This window comes from Mirounga angustirostris, unplaced genomic scaffold (assembly GCF_029215605.1).
Source record: "Mirounga angustirostris isolate CCGP_5_RB_7025 unplaced genomic scaffold, mMirAng1.0.hap1 SCAF_2, whole genome shotgun sequence".
NCBI classification, from domain to species: domain Eukaryota; kingdom Metazoa; phylum Chordata; class Mammalia; order Carnivora; family Phocidae; genus Mirounga; species Mirounga angustirostris.
Genome location: NW_026991710.1, coordinates 67944503 through 67964521, shown reverse-complemented (window position 1 = coordinate 67964521; position 20019 = coordinate 67944503). Strand labels below are relative to the sequence as shown.

General features: G+C 41.4%; 1 protein-coding gene and 1 non-coding gene across 9 annotated transcripts in view; one reads left to right on the top strand and one right to left on the bottom strand.

The window, feature by feature from the left end:
* The first annotated feature begins 2548 nt into the window (after positions 1-2548).
* Positions 2549-20019, top strand: part of WDFY3 (WD repeat and FYVE domain containing 3) — a 263913-nt gene continuing 246442 nt past the window's right edge. For 5 of the 8 annotated variants that reach the window (XM_064584729.1, XM_064584731.1, XM_064584732.1 and 2 more), the window contains exon 1: positions 2549-3031. The gene's annotated coding sequence lies outside the window, so the exon portion shown is untranslated. The remainder of the gene's footprint in view (positions 3032-20019) is intronic. The other 3 variants (XM_064584734.1, XM_064584730.1, XM_064584733.1) reach the window with 1 other exon arrangement.
* On the bottom strand, positions 12166-12273 carry LOC123849116 (U6 spliceosomal RNA). Its single transcript, XR_006791954.1, has one exon. It is a non-coding gene; the product is annotated as a U6 spliceosomal RNA (small nuclear RNA).

Sequence of the window (20019 nt, the reverse complement as noted above, 5' to 3'; positions counted from 1 at the left end):
TATTTCTCTCAACAGAAAAATATAATTAAGGTATTAATGAATTAAAAAAATGTGAACTCTTCTTTCCTTAGTGTAAATAAAATTACAGTAAGATTCGTGAAACCTCATATTTAACTAAAAACCCTCCTTTTAAAATGCGTTGCATGTCTGTGTTTAAGTCAATTGATTTTCTTACTCTGTATTCATGTTATCCAATCTTTATTTCTGCAAATATACAGTGTTTTTTTTTTAAAGATTTTATTTATTTATTTGAGAGAAAGAATGAGAGAGAGAGAGAGCACATGAGAGGGGGGAGGGTCAGAGGGAGAAGCAGACTCCCTGCTGAGCAGGGAGCCTGATGCGGGACTCGATCCTGGGACTCCAGGTTCATGACCTGAGCCGAAGGCAGTCGCCTAACCAACTGAGCCACCCAGGCGCAAATATACAGTTTTATAAGGAAATACTTGAGTTAGGAATTTTGTGGTAATTTTGCCTAGTAATAGACTGGAGAAACACAAAATCTAAATAAAGAATAAACATCAAAAGGCCAAAAAGAAAACACACACACACACACACACACAACATATAGGTGCTTTTTTTTTTTTAAGGTGCTTTGTTTTGTTTTGTTTTAAAGATTTTAGTTATTTGACAGAGACACAGCGAGAGAGGGAACACAGGCAGGGGGAGCAGGAGAGGGAGAAGCAGGCGGAGCAGGGAGCCCGATGCGGGGCTAGATCCCAGGACTCTGGGATCATGACCTGAGCTGAAGGCAGATGCCCAACGACTGAGCCACCCAACGACTGAGCCACCCAGGTGCCCTAAGATGCTTTGTTTTTAATAATTTATTCCAAAACATATTTGGAATTTGAGACACAAAGCTGTCTGAATGACTTCATTTGGGTTTGAAAGAGTTTGAGATGCTGATGCAGGTTGTGGATTTCAAATAGAACTACTGGTTTGAAAGGTGGCAACGGAAATCTGGAACCTAACTGGGCACAGGTTACTTTGTGAGGATCAAAGAAATAGGACCCCACCTCCTTGACCCCCCAAAACATACTAATATTTTTTATTGTATGTGCTCTTTTCAGGCAGCTTTGAAACACATTTTTATAATAACGGTATTTTAGATTTAAACTAAAAATTTACTCATTTTGAAGTAGCATCTAAAACTACATTTGAGAACATTTCTCTCTCTTTTTTTTTTCTTAGATTTTATTTATTTATTCATGAGAGACAGAGAGAGAAATGCAGAGGCAGAGTGAGAAGCAGGCTCCCCACAGAGCAGGGAGCCCAATGCGGGGACTTGATCCGAGGACCCTGGGATCATGACCTGAGCCGAAGGCAGACGCTTAACCGACTGAGCCAACATTTCTCCCCATATTTGGTCTAATGAAGGGAATAACCTTTGAACACATCTAGTCTTCATATTCTGAAAGGGTAAGATGCCTTTTTTTTAGCCACCTTTCCTAAGGAGCGGAAACTGTGGGCCCCCAACTCCACATGCTCACATATAATATCCCCTGTGTTTGGCTGCAGTGCTGAACCTTGTGTAGATCCTTATAAATGGACTGGACTTGCCAAAGGGAAAGTAGTTAAAAAGAAGCGAACAGCAAGTTCCCCTTGCTTCATCTTCCGTGGAGGAAATTCACAAGCTTCTGTAGATTGCAGTGTTAGGAAAATCAAATTTGTCATTAGAACAATGTTACCACTTCCCCACTCTAAGCCTGTTTCAGTCTCCACTCGTAACTGCTGACTCAGTTTGCCTCCCCTACCCGAACGGAGGCTTGTCCCAAACTGTCTACTGGGTTGGTTGATCAGGAACAGACAACAGAGGGACAAACTGATGATCACTCAGTAGTTCTGGGTTTACCAAAGCATGTTAGTTTGGTCTAAACACTGTGTTTGTTAGGACTGCAAAGGTATAAATATCCTTTATGGGAAGGGGGGAACCCCTAAAATTTTAGGGCAACCGGCTCAAGGTCACCAAGGGAAGGCAACCTTTGAGACCGGGCTCTTCAACTCCTCGGTCCAATAATGGACTGGAGCCAAAGAGGACACCATCCAGGAGTTTCCAAGCTGCGTAGTAAAATAGCTAGCGTGGGCAGTCCTTTTGTACTCCAGCTAGAGTAAAATTAACGCAGTCTTCCTTTCTTCCATCGCCGTCTGACAGCATCCGGCAAATGGGTGTAGGGTTAAGGAGAGCAGAACCCAGCTGTCCTCTCACAGCTGAGTCTTTTGAGAAATTGGAACTGAGCAGGGTGAGAACCACGGGAGAGGGGCAGTGAGTTGGGAGAGGAAAACCGGGAGCAGCTGAGCGCCGGACGAGGGGAAGGAAGCCGGGGTGTGTGCGTCTGGAAGGGAAGTGGGGAGAGGGGCGAGAGTGAAAACGGGGCCAAACTCAAGCGCAGAGAACCCAGCGCCCGCTGCCTGCAGGAGGGGGTGAAGGCGGCCCGTCAGAGTGAGGGGGAAAGCGGGAAGCCGGGGGAAGGGAAGGAAGTAAGGAAAGAGGAAGGAAAGGCAGGAGGGGAGGGAGGAAGAGTGGCTGCAATTTCTGCGGCCGGCTCAGTAGGAGGAGCAGGAGGAGAAAGAGGAGGATCCAGAGTCAGTCAGTCAGGCAGCCAGCGGGAGGTGGAGAAAGCAGGAGGAGGAGGAGGAGGATTAAAGATGGCCACCAACAGCTGCGGGAAACGGCAACAACCCCTCACTTTCCGGGATGGTCCCTGCGGGTCGGCCCGGCCTTGATGGAGAGGAGAAGCCCGAGAAGCGCCGAGGCTGAGGCGGCGGCGGCGGCGGGGACCCAGCGAGGAGGAGGACGCGGGGGAGCAGGGACCGGGGCAGGAGAAGGGAAAGGCGGCGGCGTCGCTGCCCCGGCCGCCTAGCGCCGCTGCCCGCCCCGGCGGACCGCCTCCCGCACCTCGCGGCCGCACACTCGAGGCCGGCCCGCGGCCCCGGCCCCCGCCGCGGACGCCGCGCCCGCCGCCCCCTCCCCGGCGCCGGCGCGCACTCGGCCCGCCGCGGTCACCGCTGCCGGGCCAGGCCCGCCCGCCCTCCGGTGAGTGCCCCCTGCCAGCGCCCCCCGCCCCACCCGCGCCCGGCGCGCCGGGGCCGCTTTGTTTGTGCGGGGCGGAGGCGCTGCCCACTCGCGGCCCTGTGCCCGCTGCCCCTGCGGACAGGCCGCGGCCCAGCTGCCGCCCTCCCCCGGCACCGCGCTGCCCAGGGGCGCCGCTGCCACCGGGGTTGGCCGCCTGCCTGGTGTCCTCCACCGCGGCCTGGAGAGGGCGCCGTCGCGGTGGGGTCGGGGTTGGGGTCACGCGCGGCTGGCAGTGGGGAGCGATGTTGGGGTATTTGGCGGGCGGGGGAGGAGAGGGCTGGACGTTGCCCTAGGGAGCAGTGAAGGTGTAACTGGAGGTCCAGGGATAGGGGTCCGGTGAAGGCCCCTTTTCCAGACCCCGCGGGGTCTGCGCTCCCGGAGCCCCCCGGAGCCCGTGCTCAGCCGAGCGAGGCGCCCATCCCTCGGGCGCTGTCTCCAGGGCTGCGGGCCTCTCCTTATTCCCGAGCGCTGCTCTCCCCCAACGCCCTGTGCTGGAAACCCTTCGTTTATGCAAGGAACCGAGATGCTTGGGGTGTGTGTTTGCCCTTTTATTCTCTTGTACATGGGATGTGGTGGCATCGCAAACATTCACAGTTACGGTGGGGTTTAGAAAGCAGATGTGACCTTTCCTACCAAAAGCCATTTGGCCCACCTGGCCAGTGTTTGATCCTCAGGTGCAGCATTTCATTGATTTGTACCATTGAATTCTGAGATCTACAGCATTAGGTCCTCTTTTTGCTGAAATAACCTGATAAAACCTGATTGAAAGGATGTTTACGGTATATGTGAATCCTTGCCTCTACTCCCAGTGCCTTAAAAAATGGTTGTTTCCTGTGGGAAAATGGTGCTAATGCATAGGAAAAACAATTTTTTTGTTCAGTAATGGGCATGAGTTGGCTAGTACCAAAATAGTTATTGTAGTCTGAAAACCAAACAATTAAAAAAGAAATACAAAACCTTTTGCTTTGAGATAGCAGTATAATTCCAGGTTGGAATTGTTTGAGAACAGGTTTAGAACAATTAGTTTCCACTATCAGGCTACTATAACAAACATAATGTAAAACAGAACCAAAAATATGTTGGTTAAAAAAAACAAACTAGGTGTGTTTTAGTGCACAGGTCTAGCAAAAAATAAATCGGGCTTAAAAAAAATAAAACTTTATGGTGGGACTCTAAGCACAGGAAATAGCTTGGTACGTTTTTTTTTTGTATTTAGAAATACATATTGCATTACACTGAATTGAGAACTCTTGCTAGGATATTTGAGCACAGTAGTACATGTTATACTTTGAACTATTCATTCTCAAGCTGCTAGAAATACAGATTTATACTAGTTTCTTTTTCTGAGTTGAAATTGATTCACGTAAAAAAATGTTAGATTTCTAATTTAAAATTTCTGTAAAAAGGAGTTATGAATTAGAAAACATGACGTTCTGGTCTTGCAATACCTATTAAATGGGAAAAGAATAAATGACAATATAGTATTTCAATATTAGTTGGATTATCTACTTGGAAGATTCTTAAACTTTGCAGTTTTAAGAGTTTACATCAGGCATTCTTAATTTAATGCATGTGCTTCAGAGGGTCCTTGAATCCTTAGAAATTCTATGCAGAATGTAGCATATATTTGGATTTTTTCTGGATAAAGAGCCTATGGAGTCATCACATTCCCAAAAGATGGCTCCACAAAAGATTATGAACTAGTGGATATATAACTAATAAATCTCCTGTATTTGGAAGGTAAAATTCTTAAAGACTTGATGATTTATATCCTTCACTTGCAGTTATGGCTAAAAAATTTTTATTATTGAGAGTTTAGCACATAGAAATCATTTTCATGCATTCTTATTGAACCCTCAGGACAATGTTAATTCCATTTTATAGATGAGGAAATACATATTTAGAGATGCTTGTTCAAAGTCACACAGCCACTGGTGGGCCAACATTTGAACCCAGGCTGTCTAAAGTCAGAGCTAGCACTGTTAGAAGAAGGCTACACTAAGCTTTGAGTCAATGATAACATTTCCTTGATGTTAAAATGAGTAATTTATGTTTTGTTAGAATTGAAAAGTGGCTCTGAGATTATCATAATATACTGTATCATGGAATTTTAGAGCCACTGACTCCTAAGTAGGAAGAGACCTTAGTGATGCTAACCTCTCTTAATGATACTAACCTGAAATCACACCCAAAGTAGGGCCATTTCTATGGCATCCTTGGAAGGATCATCCAGACTCTGATTTTCATACCTATGTGATTACAAGTTCACTTCTTTCTTTCCACATTTTAAATCTTTTTCTGTTTATGTAAGTTAAAATTTGCCTTCCTGACATTTCCACTAAATTCCAGTTTTTCTTTTGTATGTATGATTCATTTATCATCCATAAAAGAATTAAGAGATAAATGACTCCTACTCTAATTTTTTTTGTCATCAGGTTTAATGAAGTATAATTTACATGCAGTAAAAGTTTTCACAAATGTATACAATTGGATAATCACCACAATGAATATACGAAACATTTCCATCACACCAAAAGGTTCTTCGCCCTCTGCCCCCACCCCTGGCAACTATTTTTTTTTAAATTTTTTTATTCTTTTAGAGAGAGAGAGCATGAGCAGGGTGAGGGGCCGGGGGAGAAGCCGACTCCCTGCTGAGCAGGGAGCCCAATGCGGGGCTCGATTCTGGAACTCTGGGATCATGACCTGAGCTGAAGGCAGATGCTTAACGGACTGAGCAACATCCCGGCAACTATTAATCTAATTCATGTCCCTGTACTTTTTTCTAGAATATCATGTAAATGAAATCCTACAATAAGTAGTTTTTTGTGTCTTCTTTCCCTTAGCATAATGATTTTGATATTCATTAAATTGTTGCATGTATCAGTAGTTTGTTCAGTGGCATGCTGATAAATGTTGTAACAACGTGCTCTCCAAAGAAAAAAAAATTCCTGATTTGTAGTATTTGCTAGTTATTGCAGCATAAATACTCTTACCATGGCCTATATTAAGGTATCTTGATTCATGCCTAGTGTGGGTCAGTTATGAATAAAGCTGCTATAAACAACGTGAGGGACAAATGTTTTCAGTTTTCTTGAGTTGTACCTAGGAGTGGGATTACAGGGTCCTAGGAGGTCTGTATTTGTCAATTGCAGTAACTTTATATTGAATTGCCAAACTTCTCCAAAATGACTACTATTTTGAATTCCTACCAGCAATGTTAAGAGAATTTCAGTTGCTCTGCATCCTTGTCAGTACTTATTATTGTCAGTTATTAAGCTTTTAGCCATTATTATGTGTGTAGCAGTCCTTTAACGTTTTCACTTTTTAACTCTGATTTTCCATAGTATTTGAACCAATATAGGAAGCTTATGACCGGCATTGCTGAATAATTTTTTTTTTTTTAATTTGGTCATCAGTCATGATCTCACTGTGAAAGCTATAGCACTCAAAGAATGTTTCTTGATTTCTTATTATGAAATTGCCTTTCATGTTATTAGAATTGGTTTTTGAGAGGAATCATTAGGGAATTCGAAAACTTAGCTGTTAACATTTCCAAAACGTGCCTAAGAAAAAGCTACGTAAAGCTTTTTTTCATAAAAATTTAGAATTTAAAAAACCTCAAATTATGAAGCATTTCTTCAACTTTTGCTTGGACTTAAAAGAGACTAAATTCAGTCATGTAGACTTTGAACTCATCCAGGAACTTGTAAGAAGTGATAACACAGAAATGTAGCATTACTTTTCTGGTATTTAGAAAAATTAGAAAATTAGAAAGCTATTTTTCATGTAATATTAATGTATATTTCTGATTAGGTGTATTTGGGGTTTTTTTTTTGCTGTCAAGTTTTATTTTTTTATATACTAATGTGTAAACATTAATGACATTTAGAGTGCTGATTTTATTCTGGGAGATAAAATGGTTTTTAGTTTTTCCATATGGAGTGACAACACATTTGAAGGCTAATCATTTAAATATAATTTAAAAATGGTACATTTGTGATATTTGAACATACATCCTTAACTGTCACTTGTTTCATTTTACCAGTCCAAACCTAACTTACTTAGCTCTAGATTCATATATCCAGCTGCTAGTTTAGACACATGCAACCGAGATGTTCCATAGGCATGTGAGCCTCAACCTGTCCAAACCTCAACTCATAATCTTTTCCCCCACAAAATGTCCTCCCTCCTCCTGCCTTCTCAATTTGAGGAAATGCCATTCGAATCTAGTGTGTCACTAGGTGGTCACCTGGCTGTCATCTTCTACTCCTCTGTCTTCCTCAGTTTCCACTTCTGGTCAAATACCAGGTCCGATTGCTTTTGTCTTCTAAGTACATCTCCTCTACGTTCTCCTCCTCAGAGGCCTTTCTTTATTCGGGCCTGTATTTCTCTGCTGAAGTATTACAGTGCTCTTCTCTCTACATGCTTTCCTTAGCTCTAGTCTCACTCTGCTCATCAATTCCTCTCACACCCTTTCCAAAACAAATACTCTTTTCTGATTTTGAAAAATACACAGTTGTGATCTTTTCAATATGCATTTTTTTTTCCTCTTTAAAATCTTTTAATAGGGACGCCTGGGTGGCTCAGTCGGTTAAGCGTCTGCCTTCAGCTCAGGTCATGATCCCGGGGTCCTGGGATCGAGTCCCGCATCGGGCTCCCTGCTCCGCGGGGAGCCTGCTTCTCCCTCTGTCTCTGCCTCTCTCTCTCTCTATCTCTCATGAATAAATAAATAAAAAAAAAATCTTAAAAAAAAAAAAATAATAAAATCTTTTAATAGATCCTAAGTCATCAAAGAGCCATTAAAGCATGGGGTTCTAGTCGGTACAGAGCTCTTTGTGACCTGGCTCTAGCTTCTCTGGTCTCATCCCTGACAACCATTCATTTGTTCATTAAAAAAAAAAAAAGATTTTGGGGCGCCTGGGTGGCTCAGTCGGTGAAGCGTCTGCCTTCGGCTCAGGTCATGATCCCGGGGTCCTGGGATCGAGCCCCACATCGGGCTCCCTGCTGGGCAGGGAGCCTGCTTCTCCCTCTCCCTTTGCCTGCCGCTCCCCCTGCTTGTGCGCTCTCTCTCTCAAATAAATAAAAATCTTAAAAAAGAAAAGAAAAGAAAAGAAAAATTGCGTGTCTGCTCACCGCTCTGCGGAGTGCTAGGTGAAAGAGTTTTATCAAGGAGCTTAAATTCTAGAGGGGGACAGATGACAAGTGTATACTCTTATCGGGTGGTAATAAGTGCCTTGAGCAACAGAAAGCTGGGTAAGGAGTTAGGGAATAGTAGGCTGCTGATGGGCCCGTGCCATTTATAGAGGGCTGTATGAGAAGGCCTCTGTTACCGTGGCGTCTGAGCAGAGACTTGAAGTGTTGCGGGGAGTGAGAGTTTTCGATTTGTGAGAAAAGCAGGTGCTGAGGCCTTGCAGAGGGAGGGTGCTTGAGATGTTTAGAGAACAGGAAGGGCTTGGCTGGAGGCAGGTGAGAGCTGGGGTCAGGTTGGTGGAGGCGCCTGCAGACCCAGCAGGCCAGTGTGAGGACTTTGACTTCTGAGCTCAGTGAGTCTGAGCCTAGAGTGGGTCCTCTCCACAGAGATGCATTCCTGTCTCCTACTTGAGGTTTCTCAAGTACGCTACCTCTCCTTCTACCAGCAACAGTGCTGCCTTAGCCCTCCCCTGTGTTCCCTTAGTAGTACTCTTTGTCATACCCGTACTGAATAGCTGCCTTGTTTGTCTCTCCCTAAGCTGAGGTCCTGGATTTTTTTTTTTAAACCTCTGAATTCCTATTTCGTTGAATTAATGTCTGTCGAATTTTAGAATTGCTGAAAATGGGGCAATTATTGAAAACTGGGTAAGAGATGCTCAACAGTATTGTGGAGTGGACTGCTACCTCATGTGAATGTGGATTCTGTTTTGCTGATCACTGTGCATTTAGTGCCCAAGCAATGAGCCGTGCATAGTAAGTGGTGAATGATCGAGTCAACACCCATGTGCCAGCCTCTCTGCTTGCTCCTCCGCTTCCCTGAAACCCACGGGCAAGCCTCCGCCAAATCTCTTAACACCTTTCCCTGCTGCCTTATCCTTTCTCTAATCACAAGCTCAAGAAATGCCAATATTTTGGAGATTCTTTCATTCATTCATTATAAATGAACGTAAATGTAACAAAGAAATGTAGGTAATTTCTCTCCAGGCTAAATAGATGGGGGTTGTTGCCCAATTTTGGGCTCATTTGCACTTCTGTTTTCCTCTCTTTGGTGGTAATTTTTTTGAGATTATTTTATTACTGGGCCCTTGAATCTTTAATAAACAAGACACTGATGGGTCTAGAATATCCTTTCTATAAACAGCTCAAGCAGGAGTAGACTGAAAAGTCTACTACCAGAAATAAAATCGACAGTATTTCTTAGCGTGTTTCATTTGGTTGAACAAACAATTAGAGTTGATTTATTTACCTCACTGTGCTGGTGCAGACCTGTAGGCTTTTTGTGCTTACCACTGAGTCTTTAGAAATGGCCGGCTGCAGCAGGGACTCTTCAACCCCACAACATCTAGATATCATCTTTTTTTTTTTTTTTTTAAAGATTTTATTTATTTATTCATGAGAGACAGAGAGAGAGAGAGAGAGAGAGAGGCAGAGGGCGAAGCCGGCTCCCAAGGAGCAGGGAGCCCGATGCGGGACTCGATCTCAGGACCCTGAGATCATGACCTGAGCCGAAGGCAGACGCTTAACCATCTGAGCCACCCAGGCGCCCGATCTAGGTATCATCTTAAGCCTGGAAATCTTACCAGTCAGTAACTCTTGAGTCCTCAGTCCTTACATCTCAGGCTTCCACATTCTATCTGTTTCCCCCATAATACCGGCGTGTCTTTGAGCCTGCAGGGGAAGGACGCTGGGAGACCCTAAGGATTGTATTTGCTGTAAGATGAGGCAAAGCATTTAATTTTTTTTTTTTTAGATTTTATTTATTTATTTGCCAGAGAGAGAGAGTGTAAGAGAGCGAGAGCATAAGCAGGGTGAGTGGCAGGCAGAGGGAGAAACAGACTCCCCACCAACCAAGGACCCCAGTGCAGAACTCTATCCCAGGACACTGGGATCATGACCTGAGCCAAAGGCTGACACTTAACCAGTGAGCCACCCAGCCGTCCTGAGGCAAAGCATTTAAAGTAACATATGTTAGTGATAGGAATTTTTGTCCATTTTTAACTAAAAATCATTGTGTGCAGTAGGCTGTCTTATGTATAATCAGAAATACTGGATTATTGATCTTTAATAGTGTTGCAGTTCATTGTGATAAACCTAGTGTGATAGACCCTTTAGTTTTTTAGTATGTGAAATACGTTGTATATCTTAGTCCGCTTAAAGTGGGTACCATTTGTATTTTGACCAACAAAGTGGTCATTTCGCTCTGGGCTGAGTGTTTGTTTTGGGTTTGAGTTTTTTTGTTTTCGCTGTTTTAATGGTTGTGTGTGAGTAGGGCCTTCATTTTATTTCTCTAATAGAGTGGTCTTACTGTGAAATGTGTACGTTGGTTTTCTTATGTCAAGGACAATTGTTAGGGACTGTGGTTTAAGTTTACTCTCACAAATTAAAAAAAAATTGTTACCTGCTTCTGTTTGTATATAGCATATTAGTGTGTGGCTTGGGACAGTAGTAATGCGTTTGGTTATTTTAAGTACAGTATTATCATTGCACCATGGCAGTCAGGTGCTGCGGTACCCAGGCACGCTCGAGACTTGCGGGTGCGCTGTGACAACCCTCTCTTTTTGTTATGCTGACCCAATAGCAGACACTGTGAAGCCTTAGGAAAACTGAACCTCTTTTTAGCCAAGAGAACAGACTTATTACCCATTTTGGTGAAATTACAAGCTCAAATTAGTAACTGTAAGTCAGCTACATTCGTGTGAAGCTATAGTGGGTTTAAAGTATGGTATTCACATTTTGGAGTCTAGAAGACTACTGGGTGAGAATTTCTTTTTTCCCTAATAAACTCATTACAGTTTTCTTTTGTGTATGGCCTAATCCCTTTAAAATATTCTTTATTACTGCTTCCGAAAGATCAGTGCCTATTTATAATGGCACTTCAGAGGCCCAGAAATTAAGGGATTTGAATTCTGGTACTACCTCTGCCACTACAGAGCTGAGTTGCTTTGGGCCCCTGACCTGTCCTGTCGGGCCTCTGGTTCTCCATCTGTTGGCGGTCCTTTCCACTGCAGCTCCCTTCCGTAACAATGATAGTTGAGTGCTGACCCTCCTGTTGGTTTTCCTCCGTCCTTAAGCCCTTGGTACCTATGGAGCGAGAGGGATCCTGTTACAGGGTGCTCTTTGACATGAATAAAAGGTCGATGAATTTGCTCTTTTTTAAAGAAAGTTTTATTTAAATAGATACACGCTGCGGGGAGGGGGAGGGGGAGAGTCACAAGCGGACTGTGCTGAGTGTGGTGCCGCCAGTGCAGGGCTCAGTCCCACAACCCCAAGAGCACGACCTGAGCCAAAACCAAGAGGCCGGTGCTTAACCAACTGCACCACCCAGGTGCCCCGAATTTGCTGCATTTTAAAATATCAGTTCCAGCTCCCTCTTCCTGTATTCTTCTTCCCAGCTTGTTTCCCTCTTCTCCACCCAGTATGGACTTAAAGAGGCCAATTAATTTAATATTAGCCTAAGAAAAGTAATCATCTGATGCACAGCTATTGTATTTATTGAAGTGTAGTTGACATACAGTGTTATACTTACCCATTACTTGATATTACAAACTCATCCGGGGCACCTGGGTGGCTCAGTGGGTTAAGTGTCTGCCTTGGGCTCAGCTCATGATCCTGGAGTCCCAGGGATCGAGTCCTGCATCAGGCTCCCTGTTCAAAGGGGAGTCTGCTTCTCCCTCTCACCCTCCTCCCTCTCATGCTCTCTCTCACTCTTTCATTCTCTCTCTCAAAAACAAAAACAAAAACAAAAAACCATGCCAAAATTATTTTGTAGTATTTTTTTCTTCAGGGGGACAACTGATTTGTTTATATCTGCATAGAACCTTATAGACTTATTGTAGGTTTATTGCCTTGCTCTAAGTAAAACATCCACCCACATAAATTTTACTTTATAATTTAGGAGGTGATTGATTACTGTATATAGGACTCAACACTTTATGTTTCATCCTTATGCAGGGCCCATGCTAATGTTCTCTGTATCATTCCAATTTTAGTATATGTGCTGCTGAAGCGAGCAATAGGACTAAACGCTTTGAGAAGAATCCCACAAGTGGGGCACCTGACTGGCTCAGTCAGTAGAGCATGCGGCTCTTGATCTTGGGGTTGCCAAGTTGGATGTAGAGATTAATTAAAATAAAATACAGTCTTTAAAAAAAAAATCCCACAAGTATTGTCTCAAAATGTCCAGATCTCTTAGTACATTTTAAGTGTTTGAATTTAGAAAAGCAATTTATATATTTGTTTTAATCTCTCTAACATTTATTCAGATTGCATTACCTTATTGATATATATTTTTAAATTTTTTTTTAGAGATTTTATTTATTTGTCAGAGAGACAGAGAGCTCGAGCACAAGCAGAGGGAGAAGCAGGCTTCCTGACAAGCAAGGAGCCTGATGCAGGACTCGATCCCAGGATCCTGGGATCATGACCTGAGCCAAAGGCAGACGCTTAACTGACTGAGCCATGCAGGCGTCCCTATATTTTAATTTTGAAATAATTATAAACATACAGGAAGTTTCAAAAATAGTAGAATCCATGTACCCTTCACCCATCACCCTTTACCCAGTGGTAACATTTTACATGACTATAGTATAATACTGACTTGTATGTATTTTATTGCTAAAAGCATAATGATCTTGCTCATTTTGAAAAATGTTGACAAATACAAGAATATTGATATTTTTGTTCACCTCAGGGTGAAGAGGTTAATATGTACAAATTCAGATTCCATGCTTATTTCCATAGGTACCAAAGATATATATTTCTCCCGTACATTTGCTGTAAAAAGGGTGACGAGTAGGCAAACGGCTGATAACTTCCCAATCAGTAGTTCATTCACAGCCCTGGATATAGTCATGTAAAATTTCAATTACATGGCATCCTTCTTAATTCTGCTTTGCTGGACTTCTTTATTTAATTGCTAGTATATTTGCTTACTAGGAACTTTCATTCTTAAGACGTAACACAATATAAAGAAAGAAATATTGGACAGTTAAGAGATATTAAGTACCCTCTATCACTGTACTGAATATAAAGGAGATTTTGGAAAAGCAGGAGGGGTATTTATAGTGTAGATGAATAAACAGCTGTAGAACATTACCACATATTGTATAATGTATTTAGCAAGTTTTAGTCTCTAAACACGTACACATAGGGATATAATTGGCCTTCAGTAAGCATTTGTTGAGTGAATGACTGTACTTAGGTAATAAGCATGTTGTCACAAAATTATGTAAGTCTTAAGAAAATAAATGTTTACTGTCACTCTTAGGAATTCTAAAACTATTCATTATCGACTGAAAGAATGATAATACATGTTTTATTATGTTTCTTTATTCTCTTTGCCCTAGAAATCCTTTGGTAAACTCATAATCAGTTTTCCTTGATAAAACCCTGGGTCTCTGTGACTCTAAAGCCCAAGTATTTTCCCCATGGCATGTTGCTCATTAAAACACAGTATTAGGTGATAAATGCCATATTTAAGTAAACAAGTATGAAATAAAAATAAGCTCCCTATCAGTTATTTTTAGAAAAATCATTGTGTAATTGCCTAATTTTATTTAGCTTGACTTATTTCTGTAATGACTAGTGACTAAATTAGATCAAGTATAAGGGATTAAACTTGCTCTGAAGACCTAGTTTTTATTTCCCAAAATGATGATACACTGTAAATAGACTCTCAAAGATGCTAAAAATGTATATTAAAAATTCTATAATTTTTTCCTAAATATTTATTAAATGTTTTATAGTATGCTATGCTGGGTGCTGTGGGAGCTATAAGGATGTCTAAGACATGGATAGTTCTCTCAGTATCTTTATAATACACTGAAGGTAAGATAGACTCATAAGGAATAGTATGTGATTAGTCTGTGAGGTACAGAAGTTCTATGACTGCTTAGTAGAAAGATTACTTTTAGTTGAGATGATTAGGGGAACCTTACGATGATGTTTGATCTGAGTATCAGGTTGATAGAATTTCCTTGGAGAAAATTGTGAAATTTACTTATGTCAGAATTACAGAAAATTATACAATTGATTTTACTATCAATCAGGTGAGTTTTCTAGGGAAAAGTCTGATTTTAATATTTAAATAATGAAGATAGGGATGCCTGTGTGGCTCATTCGGTTAATTGCCTGCATTTGGCTCAGGTCCCTGGGATCGAGTCCCATGTCGGGCTCCCTGCTCAGCGGGGAGCCTGCTTCTCCCTCTGCCTGCCGCTCCCCCTGCTTGTGTGCTGCGCTCTCTCTCTCTCTCTGTGACAAATAAGTAGATAAAATCTTAAAAAGAAATAATGATGATAAGGATTAGGAATAAAGTAAAATATTTAGGAAAAAACTATTTTTTTTAAAAGGTCAGAGAAAGAGAGAGAGCACAAGCAGGGGGAGTGGCAGGCAGAGGCAGGGGGAGAAGCAGGCTCCCCGCCCAGCAAGGAGCCCAATGTGGGACTTGATCCCGGACCCTGGGTTCTTGACCTGAGCCGAAGGCAGATGCTTAACCAACTGAGCCACCCAGGCGCCCAAAAAACCCCTATTTTTAACATGAAAACCTTTTGCTCCTGAAGCATTTTGCAGCTAGGTTACCCTGAAAATTGTACTAAATATGATTTTCCTAGCCTGTATTCTTTTTAAAGATAATTTAATCTGTCGGATTAATGACAAATGTGTTTTATATATTTCATCTTAGTTTGATGACTCCAGAAATAGATGAGTTATCTCTTTGGTGAAATTGAAAACTGTGTTATTGCTGTTTTATTTCTGAGGTTCCAGTGTCTAAAGTATTTCTATTTTCTCTAAGTGAAATAGCATTGAAAAAATTATCTTGATGGGGCACCTGGGTGGCTCAGTCGGTTGAGCACCCGACTCTTGATTTTGGCTCAGGTCATGATCTCAGGGTTGTGGGGTTGAACCCCACATCGGGCTTCGCACCCAGCACAGAGTCTGCTTGAGATTCTCTCTCCTTCTCTCTCTGCCCCTTCCCCCCAAAATAAATAAATAACATCTTTAAAAAAAATTATCTTGACATTGTGAAATTATTATTTTTTTTAAGATGTTATTTATTTATTTATTTGACACAGAGAGAGAGAGAGAGAGAGAGAGAGACAGAGAGAAACACAAGTAGGGGGAGTGTGAGAGGGAGAAGCAGGCTTCCCGCAGAGCAGGGAGCCCGACGCGGGGCTCGATCCCAGGACCCCGGGACCATGACCTGAGCCGAAGACAGACGCTTAATGACTGAGTTACCCAGGTGCCCTGACATTGTGAAGTTATTGCTAAGAGGTAGCTCTTGGTGGCAGCCTAAAGAAGAGGCTAGAGGAAGATGGAAAAGGACAATGTGTGTGAATGGCAACACCATAGGGGAGTTCTCTGTAGAAGGGAATTGTTTTACCTCAGGTCATTCAGTATAGCTGATGCCATGCTGGACCTAGTTAGACCAGAGCATTTCTGAAAGCTAGTTTCTTGGTCAAACCTATATAAAGAGGAAAAAAACGAAAAAACCTATATACAGAGCAGAAAATCTTTTGAGTTTGCTTTAGTTATATAATAAATATTAGCGGAAAATGGTGTCAACACATTCATTTGTGTTCTCCACCTCCTTTTCCACAGAGACCTAGATTTAAATCTGAGTCACCAGAGTAAATAAGTTCAGCGATTCCCGGCTTGTGTTAGATTGCATAACCTAACCAACTACATGGGTTGGCAGAGGTGTTTCTACTTTCAGGAGGGAAATTCTGCAAATTCTGTAAGTTTACTTACATGTACCATATCAAGACATGGCAGCTGCTGAAAGGCATGGAGGCTGCCATTACCACGGGACATGTACTTGTGTGTTTGGGGCCGGTCAGGAGAAATACGTGCTGAATAGCCTTTCTGAAATGATGATATTTAATGCTAGTGATCTGTAGGCATAGCTCGGAGAAGGGTATTGTATCTTTCTTAGAAAGCTTATTCTTTTTCTTCTTCATTAATTTGCATGCACTTTGAATTTTCTCAGCCTAATACATTCATCAGAAATGAGCCATTTTTTGACTGTTGCTTGCCAGTGTTGAAAGATCTTTAAAAGGATCCTCACATTGTGGCCTTTCTTCTTACTCTGCTTGTTGACACCTACTTTAAGCGTAGATTTTAATAGTTGTTTTGCATATCCTGATGTCAGAGCATCATTCCAGTCTAGTCAAGATCGTTTAGCAAGTGCTCTTTTAATGGAAGAAGACCAGTTGCATTCCAGTACCTAATTGTTGTTTTGGTGTTATTATTTAATATCTAACATGCTTATAGCTATCAATCACATCTGCATGTACTTTTTTCAGTTTTATTAAAGCTTAGAAATGCTCTTATATAGCATGCTGATTTCGGCATTTTGAGAATTTTTCTCATATCCTTGTGAGTAGCAGATTTAAGTACTATACACAAGTTTTGAGTTTGGTTTCATTTCATCATCTGTCATTAAGGGTTCAATAAAATAGTTCTGTTTTTACAAAAAATGTTTTAAGGATGGCAAAGTGACTACCTTAGTAAAGAATCCTCTGGCTTATTGGGAGTTACAGGTAAAACTAAATTACGTTATTATTTTCCTATCACATAATCTGTTTTCTTCATGAGAATTCAACTCACTATAGGATGTCTGTGAACAGCAATTTAGAAGATACATTGGCCAGTAACTCATTTCCAGATACCTGTAATAAAATGGATTTTTAAAAGATAAAATAACGGGGTGCTTGGGTGGCTCAGTCGTTAAGCGTCTGCCTTCGGCTCAGGTCGTGATCCCAGGGTCCTGGGATCGAGCCCCGCATCGCGGGCTCCCTGCGCGGCGGGAAGCCTGCTTCTCCCTCTCCCGCTCCCCCTGCTTGTGTTCCTGCTCTCACTATCTCTCTCTCTCTGTCAAATAAATAAATAAAATCTTAAAAAATAAAATAAAAAAGATAAATATTAAGCATAGTGTTAGGCTGAGGAAAGGGTTATAGTAATATAAAATCAGAATAAAGGAAAATAATTGCCTGGTGAAAGAGTAAGAGCAAATGAAATTAATCCATGACGTGGCATGCATTTTGCCTTGTGCTTATTGATGTCAGTAGGGAGTTGTTTTTGGGAAGAGGGACTTAGAACTCACATCACACTTGGTTTTGTCAGAGTAAGGTCCTCCCTGGAAGAAGTTGTCTTTCTACAGTGACTGTACTGCATCTAACCTGAGTACATTTGACACTCCTTAACTAGCCATCTGAATCCTTGATTGATTTGTTTTTATTCAACAAGAGTTTATTAACTGTCTACTTTCTGTGGTGTAAATGTTAAGATAGTAAAATACTATTTCTCATTTCGAAGAGCTAGTAAACTACTTTAGCTTATGAACAGATAATTATTAAATACTGTGATAACAACATCTGTGTTGAGGTTTCATTGGCTTTCCTCCTTAGCCACAGTATTTGGGGTTCCTTTTATTCATTGCACTTGTTCTTACTGCAGCTCTCTTGGCTTATAAGGGGCCTAAGGTAAGTACACATACCTTTTTCCTTGAATCTTCAGCTACGTTTCCCTTATACCTGTCATCATCCCACTTGTGGCTTGATGTTTAGTTAGGAATCAAGGTAGAGAAAGCCAGGGAAAGGAACAACTTTAATGAAGGTGTAGTATTCATTGAAGTATTCAAGTATTCAATGAAGGTGAAGTAAAATGAAGGTGGAGAAAGTGATGGGAATCCCATTTTGGATACTAAATGGGATTAGAAGTTTAATTAAGTTTCATAAAGAAGTATTCAGCATTGATCAAAAGAGATACTAATTGGTGCACCCGGCTGGCTCAGTTGGTAGAACATGCAACTCTTGATCTCGGGGTTGTAAGTTCGAGCCTCACGTTGGGTGGAGAGATTACTTAAAAATAAATAAAAACTTAAAAAAAAAGATACTAAGTTATATGACAAGATACATACACTTTTTATTGCTCTCATTACCTTATCAGTTTTGTGTCAAGAAATTACTGCTAGAACTCTTGGGAATGAAATGATCATTTCTATATGCTGTAATAGAATATATTTATAAAATATAATGTAGTCTTTGTCTTTTTTTCTACTTTTAAAAAATTATAATCTAGTGATTTAAAAAAATTTTTTTGGCATGTAAATGTCCGGAAATCATATTATCTTAATATTATTATGCTACAAGGCGTACAATCCATACCATTTAGAAATTTTTTTCTTTCATTTGTTTGCTTTGTTTCTAAATTCTGTAAGTTTACTTACGTGTACCATATCAAGATATGATAGAGTTTTGTTGTATTTATGATGATAGAGCATGGCCCAGTTTTAGACTAGGGTAGAGGTTACAATTATACAGGACAGAGTAGAAGGAGTCCACACTTAAAAATAGTGCTGCATGTTAGAGCCAGTCTCGTCTAAACTAGAGGTGTAGAGGAAAGGTCTCTTTGGTCAGCCATGTCAGGAGTAGAACAGCTAGAGAGCAAACCTTTTGTTACTGCGAATTCAAGATGAAGCAGCACATGGAATCTTGGAGAAAGAAAGTGTGTGTGTGTGTGTGTGTGTGTGTGTGTAAATGAATAAAATAAATACCCACAGGTACACATATATGAGTGGCTGTCAGAGAATTCTGTTTGAGGGTGCTGGGCTCTAGATCATGGCCTGATTTCTGTCCTTGGGATTGGGACTGGTAAGCAAAAGTAGGTGTCCCAGTCCTAGGAAAGACAGGATGGGGAACAGACTAAGAACCTACAAAAGTGTCAAAACAGAAGCTTAGTTATAATAACTGAGATATCAACAGGGCTAGAACAGCAGAAAGAGTAGGAGTAGGACAGAGTGTGTATCGGAACAAGCTAGGAATCCTAGTCCTCTAATTTGGGGTTTAAGGGTTGGGTGAATTAGTGTTAACGATGACTTGATCTGGAATCAAAGATTGGGGCTGAAACTGCTTATGCCTCTCCTGTCTCAAGTCCATGTTGGTGATCTACGATTTAAGTGACAGGAGAAGCAAGGCACATGGAGAGTAGAATTAGGCTGGGCTTGACATTTTTATACTAAGTATCTTTTAAGGAAAAAAATTCATTTCCATTGTTAATCAGTAATCATTTAGTTTGCTTTATTGGCACTGGTAAGGTGTCACGAGTTGCAAAGAAATGCTGATGCCTCACAGTAAAGTCTTAACAGGGAACTGCTGCTGAAATGAACAAACTGAAGCTTTGGAGTGAGTACACTTTCTTGCAAAATAAGAGGATATGAAAAAGCATGGTAGGCATGAGGGTTCTAATGTCATGATTCTGAAGGCAAAAGTACAACATGATAGGAGTTGAGTTTTTGAGCAGGGTAAGAGGAAGCAAGGAAAATGTATGATTATGATAATTTGATATTAAAATGAGAACCTTCCACACCTTTTTTCACTTCCTAGAAGAAGTCCTATTAGCATGTTTTGGGTTGCAATCAGCTGATACTCATTAGCTTACGGGGGAACAAAAGCCATTTTTGGAACCCATACTGGACATTGAATGATGACTTGAACAAGTGGGTCTTGAATAGAAGAAACCAGAGGAGCTCTGGGGATCTCATCAGTTTTTATACCTTCTTTCTAGACCCCTACCATTAATGTGACTTTACATTAAAGATTTAATCTCTCTGCCTTGCCTTTTCAGTTTTTACATTCCGGTAAGAAAGGTTTAGATTACCCTGTTCAGACCAGCTATCTGTCTCCCAAAGCTAGGGGACCAGGATTATGATATATAGTCATAGCCCCAGAATCTATGGCTGGTGGCCATCCCCAAGAAGGGGA